General features: G+C 42.5%; 1 non-coding gene across 1 annotated transcript; it reads left to right on the top strand.

Annotated features, from left to right (window-relative positions):
- Positions 1-10,565: 10,565 nt before the first annotated feature.
- trnar-ccg lies at positions 10,566-10,638 on the top strand. The gene has a single exon. It is a non-coding gene; the product is annotated as a tRNA-Arg (tRNA).
- The last annotated feature ends 670 nt before the right edge of the window (positions 10,639-11,308 follow it).

The following is an 11,308-nucleotide window of genomic DNA, read 5'->3' as shown; positions in this document are numbered from 1 at the left end:
AGATAAAAATGCATAAGCTGTATTTGGTACGGAAAATTTCCAGAGAGTTAGCACATTTTTATCTGCAGAAATGTTTTTTTTTTTCCACCAGTTTACTTCATTTCTACTGTGTTTTTGCTGCCAAGGGACCCAGGGCAATTTTCTGTGTGTCACAGAAGCAATTACACTTAAAAAAGCACCATCCTTGTTCAAGTCCCCCATTACAGCTTTTAGCAGGATAATTTAGGGAGGGATAATACAGTTAATATGTGGACAGGAAACTCAGCTGAAGGTGTCCTCAGCTATAAACAGAGTTAGAGCATCATCTATTACAAAGACGCTTTACATTCACACCCTTTCATTATCTCCACGTATGAGGTTGGTTAAAATAATGAGGAGGTAAAATTAAACTACTCTTAGATCAAGAAAGGAAAGCCTTCGTCACCTCTTTTGGCAAAGCAAATATTACACAGAAACACAGAGATCTAGTTTTATTTCTGTCGAAAAGTGCTGAAGATGAACCTTTGTGGTTTACAGAGTGGGCTGGCTGAGACGGGAGGGGGCAATGTGGGCCCATACATACAAATGACATAGATCCTTGAGCAGCGGGTGTAAGATTGCTGAGATATGCTTAAATTCTTTTTCATTCTGGTAAAAAAAAAAAGAAATGCGCCTGTGCTCCCACATCATGATGTCTCCGGGCTATTTTGATGAGCTGGGCTCTATTTGGGATGGGCGAGAGACGCTTCTGTGTCCTTCGGTTTTAAAAGCAGCAGCAGGAGAACAGACTGGAGACCAAAGAGAAGGTCCTTTATTGTGTTAAGCAGCCGTGATCCAAACAGGGGACCCTTTTGCCGGTTCTCAAGCACCCGCCAAACACGACCCTCATGGGGACAATGTTGCTCCCCAGCCTTGAATCAAAATGTACACCCACTGTTACTGGTGAGACCCGTCAAGCTCTAAACACCTGGAGCATTATTCTAAAACCTGCTCACACTACTCTACATATATGTGTGTGAGCAGGTTTTAATATTTCATTCGTCTGAATTATCCACTTTCTCTTGGCTGATGCAGTATTTATGGTCTGCTCAGTGTGCTGCATACAAACACTGCTTAGAATATCCATGATTATTATGGCTTTATATGTGTATGTGGGGGATGATGTTGAGGAAATAGTGCAAGAGAAAACATCTGGGTATATCACAAATTTGCAGAAACTTATGTTGAATTTAATAACAGAGTAGTTTTCGTCATACTTGTAATGTACGTTTGATGAAGACTAGTCACTATGAAGAGTTTTGCTGAATGCAGTTCAACAAAACTGCCATCTTAAATATTTCACTTTCCCGTGATAGAGTTTTACAGTAGTTGTGATCTTACATCTGGAACAACCAATTTTCTGTATGTCAAGTCCTCTTCCGGTTTACTTAAAATTGGTAGTACAGAAAGGTTAAGTAACCATAGGCTCATGTCAGATTTGGATGTCATTTGATACATTGTAACATAGACCAGCGTTGAGCTTGTAAATGTTTACAAGAGCTGACACATCTTGAACTAGCACCAGAGGCTATGAGTGGTGGCATAACAAGTAGAACCGTGGCGTTACAGGCAGTTGCTGGAGTGTCTGTGTCAGTCAACACAGTTCCCTTTCTGCAAAGGCATGTTAGAGCCAGGGTCTGTGTATGTTCCCCAAATTAAACCTTTCTATCCTAAACCTACTTATCAGACAAATAATCAACTATTCATTGAAGTCTGGCCACATTCCATCCTCACCTAAAGCCCCCATCATCAAACCCTTTCTGAAAAAGGCTAACCTAATTACTGAGGTGCTTTCCAAGTACCGACCTGGTAGTTCTGACAGTCTTTACTTAGTCTTTTTTAGCATAAAAAGAATTTTGCACAGGGCGCAATCAGCAGGCATAAACATTGTTGTGCCATCTGCTGGAAGTACTGCAGAGCAAGAAAGCAACAACTGACACAGCTGTCAGGGCCAGTAGACCGTCCAGCAATGCCTCGCAGTAAAGGGACAGCTTGGCATGGTCCAAAACCCGATCTACAGGGTTAGGATTATCTAACCTCTTTCTTTTTGCAGCAAAAATCGGGCTAAAAATCCAGCCTTCTAAACTAGCCTTTATTCACCACTCTCATCACATATCTGGGGGATATCAAGACATAATTGTGTCAAAACTTCCATCCATCCATCCATCCATCCATCCATCCATCCATCCATCCATCCATCCATCCATCCATCCATCCATCCATCCATCCATCCATCCATCCATCCATCCTCTTCTGCTTATCCGGGGTCGGGTCGCGGGGGTAGCAGCTTCAGTAGGGAGGCCCAGACGTCCCTCTCCCCAGCCACTTGGGCCAGCTCCTCTGGGGGAATACCAATGCGTTCCCAGGACAGCAGAGAGACATAGTCCCTCCAGCGTATCCTGGGTCTTCCTCTGGGTCTCCTCCCAGTGGGACGTGCCCGGAACACCTCACCAGGGAGGCGTCCAGGAGGCATCCTGACCAGATGCCCGAGCCACCTCAACTGGCTCCTCTCGACGTGGAGGAGCAGCGGCTCTACTCTGAGTCCTCCCCGGATGACTGAGCTCCTCACCCTATCTCTAAGGGAGAGCCCAGACACACTACGGAGAAAACTCATTTCAGCCGCTTGTATCTGGGATCTCGTTCTTTCGGTCACGACCCAAAGCTCGTGACCATAGATGAGGGTAGGAACGTAGATTGACCGGTAAATCGAGAGCTTCGCCTTTTGGCTCAGCTCTCTCTTTACCACAACGGATCGGTACAGCGCCCGCTTTACAGCAGACGCTGCACCAATCCGCCTGTCGATCTCCCGCTCCATCTTCCCCTCATTCGTGAACAAGACCCCAAGATACTTAAACTCCTCCACTAGGGGCAGCACATCCTGAACAGGACCACATCATCCGCGAATAGCAGAGACGCAATCCTAAGGTCACCAAAACGGATCCCCTCAACACCTTGGCTGCGCCTAGAAATTCTGTCCATAAAAGTTATGAACAGAATCGGTGACAAAGGGCAACCTTGGCGGAGTCCAACTCTCACCGGACACGAGTCCGACTTACTGCCGGCAATGCAGACCAGACTCTGACAACGGTCATACAGAGACCTGACAGCCCATATTAAAGGGCCCTGTACTCCATACTACCAGAGTACCACCCACAGGACCCCACGAGGGACACTGTCTAATGCCTGCGTCAAAACTTTTTCCAATTAAACATCACCAAAACTGAAGCCATATTGGATAGCATTCGCCATTCCTTGCTCAGTTACAGGTTGGTGTGAGATTGGACCCTCACCTCTCAATTGAAAATCATCTGTTTAAACACAAAGCTATTTTCGTGATCGGACACTCTGCAGATAAAAAGATTATGCAGAGATCTCTTTCTTACTGGAACAATTTCTTGGAATCAACTCATACAGAATTACTTCATACAATATGTCCATAATAGGCACTTCTAAAAGGTGACTTGAGTCTTTCATTGTGGGTTTACTGGAGTGCTGATAGAAACCACTCGTTGTTTTTCAGTGCAAATGGATTCAAAAGAGAGCAGAGAGCTGATGGGTTACCCAACTTCCGGACTGACGCATTGCCTGTAAAGTCAACATGTATGTGATACTCCCTTCCTTCAAATGAGGTGCTTTCAGAGGTGAATGTTTTCCCTTTTAAATTTATAATGCACTTTTAGACAACTGCAATTTAAATTCAGGATATAAAGCTAGTTGTTGTCACCTGCAGATCTACCGCCCAAGAATTTATTGCCTGACATGGAGATGGATCGATAGATGGATAGTGGATGTGCTTGCCGTGATGCTATCTGTTGTGGTGAGTAGAGAGGTGTGTTCAGTTTACCAACTGATTTATACTGAAAGCCTCGTCAATTATTAGGAGCTGTGAATGACAAACAAAAGAACAAGGAGCTAAAAATAACTTCCTTTGTAGGATGGCCGGACTCACCATGATGACCCCTTCCTGACCTAAATGACCAATTACATAGTATCAGTACCTTGGCGAATTTGGATAATATATTCCAGTGTGAAGGTGATCAGAACTCAAGAAATAGCTGTTGTCTTTCTTGTTATCTTTCTTGTCCCCCCATGGTGGCTTCACCATGGTTAATCAATCAGTGGCATAATAAAGAAAAATAAAGAATAAATCAAGCAATGTTTACACTGGGGTGGCACTAATTGTGACACCAAAAATATTTATACTTTAGGCTGGGATATTTTTTCCCACAGACAAAGTATGCTGTCTACAGTAACAAATGTACCTCATATGAACTGGAATTAGTCTGGTGTGTTTGCACCTCTGGTCAATATATAAAGCATCGGATAATGAAAGCAGGAATAAAAAAAACAACAACTGAATATTAAGAGAATTATTTAAAACGGTGACTATCAGGTCCACAAAGTGAATCTCCACTATCACTTCCTGAGTGAAGCCATTGATTTTGGAAGAGTAAATAGTGTTCAAATTCATGGGGCCGCATCTTCAGAAAGCCGCATATGTAGGCCCGTTACGTCACCCTAAGGTGACAAAGGCTGTCAAAATCTGATGGCTTTTCCAAATGTAGCCAAACACACATTCTTCTTCTCAGCAGATTTGATGGATTGGTCCCGTGTATCCTCTGTGGTCCGCCCTATCCTCCATTGTTCCAGCATCACGCTGCGGGCGCAGCCATCTTTGTTTTGAAACAGTACATGATTCCATAGCACACACTGTTATATCTATTCATGCCAGTAGGGGCAACAACATTAATCCCAAATCTAAAATCTTAAAAACAACTATGCCGTGATAGGTTGAAACAATTGCTGCATCCAAATTCAGTGGCTGCATAGACCTGGGGCTGTATTGACAAAGGTTCTCAGAGTCCTTTCAGAGAGCTCCTACTTTAACCTAGAAATTCCTGCCAAGGAGTCGTAGTTTAAGAATGATTCAGATAGCTGGTGAGAGCGACTCTATTATGGGTTAGCCGAGTGTTAGCAAGATAAGTCAGTGCATCATCCACAAAAGATTGTGAAGCGTACTTAAAATAAATAACTTCAACAAACAGAAACCAGCTTCCAAATCGCCGGACAGTTACTGAATGGAAGCATGACATGAGTGGCCCAATATTCAGTTGGGTGATATTTATACAACATTTAGTGGAAAAACCTTGTGTGTACTCAAGAGAGAAGCTGCTAGTATGCAAATCATGTGGCGTGTATGACTACATCCTTTCAGGACATGTACAGGAGATGACATACCTTGACTTTGAGTTTTGCATCCCAACGTCTGAAATCCTCCCCAGCAAAAAGCAAAGGCAAAAGACTACAATGTACACGGCTTGGGTCATCATAGACATTTTTAGTGAATTTTAGGATAATCTTAACCTTACCTGATATAAAATTAGCACCAAAGACACTTGCATTTCTCACAGGTGCCTCGGTCCTGCTTGACAACCTGATGCTAAAGTCACTTTGACAGCTCTGGGTCAGTTACCCCTTGGAATGGGGTAGAACTTAAGAGCTTTCTCAGAATATCGGTTCGTACAACCATAAACAAAGCAATCTGAGATATTGATGCCAGTGGTGATAGTTGTTTGCCATTTGATTTAGTCCTGCTTCTTTCTATGATGGATAAACTGTGGGTATCCACTATCCGTAGGCTAGTCCTCCATTGCCTTAATGCGCACACAACTTCCTGATGACGTAGGCTGTGAATAAGTCTATAAGGCCTTCAGAGGTCCTGTACATGGGTGGTCAAAACATTATGCCATTTGGACCATTATTGTCAAGTTAGAAGTACTCTTGGGCCAAAGAAATGAAAATAAAATCACAAAAAAATGTCCTGTCATTTTTTTCTTTACTTCTTCAACAATAAGCAAAGCATGCAATGTCTTAATTATAAAAAGTTATCAGGGGCTTCCGTAATGTAAGGCATCCAGTTTGCAAATTCTTTTGGACTTGATTGAAAAAGTAGATATAATATCTTTATCCTTAGCAATGTGAAAATCATTTGGCTGACCCTTGCTCTATCAAGCCCAATTTAATAAATTCATTAAAAGTAGACTTGGGTGCACCGAAGAGTAAGAGTAAGAGTAAGCTTTTGAGTAAGAGTTTCGATAGTTGTGGCCCTGTTTACTTTGAAATTAAAGAGAGCACAAAAGTGTGGTTATTGAAAAATGTATACATTATGCCTAAGAACATTTTAATTTGATGGCAATAACTTTGCCCTAAGTTGAAATAAAAATTTCTCCGTCTGTATTAACCTTTGCTGGCAGGCCAAATTTGTATTATTACTGAACTGCAGTCAGGGGCAACACAAAATCAGTTCAGGGGCCGTACATGGCTCCCCCTGGCCAACCCCTGCTGTACACAGACAGAAAAAGAAACAGGCGACACAAATATCACTTTGGAATTGTGCAGAGTGGTCACTGCAAGGCTTAAATCTACTCAGCATAAAGAATGGAGTTATTTCTTAGTTTATTTATTTAGTTTGGTTGAATGCAAAGAAAGATGAGTGTTTTTAGGGCGCTGTAAACAATTTTACCAGGGGTATGCAATAAATGTGTCGGGCACTGCAATACTTCAAACTCAAGTGGTTTTCTCAAAATCTTGTTTTTCATTGGGTAATATGCTGTTCATCGTTTCTTGCAACTCCAACGGGCTGTATAACTAAATTAAAGTTGTGATGGCAATTATGGGCTGGTAATTATACTGAAATAATATTGCAGACAAGTAAAGTTAATGTGTGATTTAAAATTAGCATTTGGAAGCAGAAGCACCATCCAGCAACCTTAAAAGGAGCCAAGATGATCTGCGGATATTTAGTTTTTTAACAAATTTGTTAGCGAATCATTAAATAAAATTTCCTCAGAGAAAGACCGGGAAAGATTTGCATATTCTGTCCCCCCACAGGGCCTAATAATACACGTTTAAAAAGTAACTGGAAGGAGTCTGTGCACTGTTCAGGAAGCTCTCCTGTATTTGATCAGTGTCAATGATGTAGGTATTCATGTTAATTGCCTTTAAAGCCTGGTTACGTGTTTTCCGTGTGAGATCTTCAGATCAGATGGGGAGGGAAAATGATTAAAGGGCCTGGAACTCAGTGACTTAGCGAGTTAATTTAATGTGTCAAAAAACTTCCTGCCATTCAGGGTTAAACAAGTGAGTGTGCATCATTAAACAGTTTGTGGCGCCACGGTGCACCACAGCTGCTGTTCCATTGTTTCCCCATAAGGGGCAATGTCAGCAAGTAGACAGTATCTTTACATGGGCTCATAATGAAGGTCAGTCTGATGCCATCAGTCAACACACACACACACACACACAGACACAGACACACACACACAGACACACAAAGATTTTTCCCACACATATGAAATAATGCTGGCAAACACACCGTCACGTCCACCCAAAGCCACTTTAGCACAGCTGAGGCAATAAACTGACATGTGCATGGCCATCCAGGCAGAACAGGTCATTTTCCAACATTGCTCATGGGTACAACCTTTGATCTCTCTGTCAATTTCTTTCAGTCTTTTCTCCTCCTAAACTCCTGTTTCTGTACTTTTTCTCGGATTCTGAGAAACACCGAAGGAACCCTGTAGGTAGTGGGTAGCAAGCAACGCCTAATAATAAAAGTACATCTCATGATTCAGCCTGTGGTACTTACCCTGTGTGTACCTAATGAGTGCCCCGTAGGTACTCTGTTATTAGCGGGCTATATTTTGCTTTGCTTTCTCGTGTTATTTGGTCGCAGGGAGGGCGAGCGTGACCTGGTGCTAAATTAGCAAGACAAGACAATAATGTAATACTTTCATTATCTGTGACACTGGCTTAACTCGCAGAAGTGCTTTTTTTCCCACAGCTTATACCAGCAACTGTGTTTTAAAAACATGGCAGTCATATTGGATAATGAAGTCAGGGCTGCTGGGCAACTTTTGACTACCCAAGTCAGAATGGTGACTTTGTTTGGCATTTGTGCTGTGTTTGCTATTGGGAACTAGAAAAATCCTGCCCCCAAGCACACATTATCATGATCCACAGCTGTTTGTGTTTCTGTGTCTATAACTCTACCTTTTCTCAGTGCCCGGCCTAGATTCCACCCCCAGGTGCCTGGCATTCAGCTGATTTTACTCATGTCGCTCCTCACATCTCTGCGGCATTGAAGTTCATGGTTTCTATTTCTTCCCTGCTCGATTCAAACATTTCTTCACCTGTCTGTTGCAATTTGGGTCTGCAACAACCTGAAAACATGATACATTTATTTTTGCCCTGGATACGAAGATGTTTTAAGCTTTAAGTCAATGATCTATTTGTAAAACTCTAAGTGAAAAAGGACGTTTAGTTAACTGAGTAGATTCCTTTTCAGGGTTGCCTGGAGGAGATAAGGACATGGATATCTGACAACTTCTTTCAATTAAACAGCAGCAAAACCGAAACCATCCTGATCGACGCCCCACATCAAACCCAGTCCTCCTTCCTCACCAGTATACCAATTTGTGGTCATCACATTCTCCTGTCTACCTTTCTTATAAACCTTGGAGTCAGACTTGACTCAAATCTCAGATTTGACACCCACGCCCGCCACCTCTTTAAGGTTTTCCTTCTCCAGCTCAAAAACATCGGTAAACTTCGTCCCTCCCTCTCCCAACCGGATGCTGCGAAGTTAGTCCATCTCCTCCAGGTTGGACTACTGCAATGCCCTCGTCGGGATCACTGGCAGGAGCTTGCATAAGCTCCAGCATATCCAAAATTGCGCTGCCGGGGTCCTGACGAGGAGGCGCAAATACGATCATATCACCCTGGTCCTGAAATCACTCCGCTGACTGCCTATTCAACACAGAATCCATTACAAAATCTGTCTCCTCACCCATTAGTGCATACATGGAACTGCCGCTGCCTACCTCAGTGATTTCCTCAACCCGCACACCGCACACACGAAACCTCCGCTCCTCCACCTCTACCTACCGCCTGCACCAACCTGGGATTAAACTCTCCACTATGGAATGATCAAAGAGCACGTAAAGACATTCCTATTTCAAACAGCCTTTTAATACTTATGATTTAAATCTTGCTTTTATGGTGTTTTTGTTTTTATTATACATTGGGAACTGTTTTTAACCCCCTGCTATTGTAGCACTTTGAGATTTTATTTGAAATGTAAAGTGCATTCTAAATTAAATGTATTATTATTATTTATTATTTTAAAAAAGAATGGCCGACTCTGAGTAGTTCTACTCCGCTCTGTCACACTCAGCGTTTTCTCTTTCTGAACAAGTGACATCAATTCAGGTAACTAAACTCAGCGTTCTGTCAACCCTGAGTTAAATGCAAGCATTAAAGAAGCCTGCATCAATTAAACACAGATAACCCAATTCACCATGGCAATGGCAGGAAATAAGAAGCCTCAAACTTTGCGTTTCTCGCCAACGGACTCAGACATTTTTAATGATGGCTTATGGAGAAGATCAAGACGTAATTACCAAAGAGAAACAATGCTGTTGCTGCTGAAAAAAGCGAGAGTTAGCGGCAGAGAACTGCTGAACAAGACAACGGGTGAGCATTATTTGACAGAATTAAAGCTGTAGCCTATTCTCACACGACATTTGTTCAACATAAAAAAAAAGTGGGAGCATTGATTACGTGTTTAGGTGCAACCTGACAGACACAAACAGGACGCAGCAGCAAATCCAGCTGAAATATAAAAACACAATTTAATCAGGTAAGTTCCATCTGTAAGCTATTGTTATGATTAGGCTTAACCAACTAAAGCATTAATTGGCTATATTCAACACATGCATTTAAAAAGTAGGGGGTTGGTGTGAGTTATTGATACTAATATGTTCATTCATCCTTTTGCCAGCATTTGGCTCTATGCCACAGTTCCATCGACCCTACTCACCTTAGCTTACTCAGCTTCGCTCTTCTCTTCTCAGTTTATCTTCACGTGGTTTGTGCTTCGACCGGCCTAGAAATGCTTGGACAAGAGAAATTCTTCCTGGGGGTGAATTTAGTCTGTTTCTTCTGCAGTGAATAATCAAACTATCTTCTCCACCAAGCTCTCCAGCTTGCCTCTGTCTGCGTCTTGGTAAATAAACCTTTTGAAGTACAACACTGTATCAAGTTCCCTGCCTGTCTGCTTCACAACAAAGTTCTCATCCGGTTGGTTGACAATCCTCAGTTACATAAGCATTTATGATGCTTCCTTTACCCTCTCAATTCTGCTGGTATTTTGGTTTTCAATTGTGTTTGTTTTCTGAGTCCTTGAATATTGTAATGTTGTTTTTTTCTTTATCAGTACATTCCTCATTGTTCTTTGTTGCCGTTAGGTCATTTCTTAATTGTTGATCCTTTAATATTTTACTTCTTACTTATGCTTGAGTCCTGATTTTATTTTTATTTACGTCTCTGGTGTCAGATTTGTTCTCCTTTGTTTACAGTTACGTTCCCTTTGCATCTTCTGAGTTAATTAGTTTCATTTCCTCAGTTCCCCTTCTCAGTATCCCTCTGATAAACTCACCTGCATTCATTGCCTGTTACTCTGCCGTGCTCAATGTCCTGCCCATCAGGGCCCAGTGGCCTAATGGATAAGGCATCAGCCTCCGGAGCTGGGGATTGTGGGTTCAAGTCCCACCTGGGTCGTGCAAGAGACTTTTAGAATAAACAGGTGTCATTATGTCGGGACCGGAGCCTAGTGGTAGACCAAAGTCAGGGGCTTTCGGGTTTTCATTTGCCAAGAGCCATTTATGCAAAACGGCTTAATGGTGCTTGGGGAAGTTTCAAGAAAAACTGCAGTACCACTCCGGTCCAGTGGGTTGTGCTGAAAAGACAGCATAGGTCAAACAGACAAAGGCAAACTGAGAAGCCTTATGCGCGTGCTCCTCCCACTCATCCGGACTCAGGATAAAACAGGATGGAAAACTTTTACAGATGGTGTTCCACCTCCTCAGCCCCTTTTGCACTGATCCTAACTTATTGTCCCCTCTCGGATCTGCTGGGCTTTATTCTATTCTACTCCTGTTTGTACAAAAAAATGAAAATAAAGCACAACGTCTCTCTGCGTGTCACAGTGGGGCAGAGCGGGGGAACAGACAGACTGATCTTTCTGACCCAAACATTGCCTCACAGACTTAAAATCTAGAGCTTTATGAGTTTGGTTTTGCCTCATCCATGGGAAGACTAACTAGAGAGATTTTGCAGGACAATATCACAGACCTTTAATGGGAGCAAATTTATTTTTATAGGGTTATAGTATATACGACCCACTCAGATTTGGCTGCTGTTCAGAAGAGCCAGCTTCTTCTGAACTGAT

This window comes from Fundulus heteroclitus, chromosome 10 (assembly GCF_011125445.2).
Source record: "Fundulus heteroclitus isolate FHET01 chromosome 10, MU-UCD_Fhet_4.1, whole genome shotgun sequence".
In the NCBI taxonomy this organism is placed as follows: Eukaryota; Metazoa; Chordata; class Actinopteri; order Cyprinodontiformes; family Fundulidae; genus Fundulus; species Fundulus heteroclitus.
This window is presented reverse-complemented; position numbering and strand designations above follow the sequence as displayed.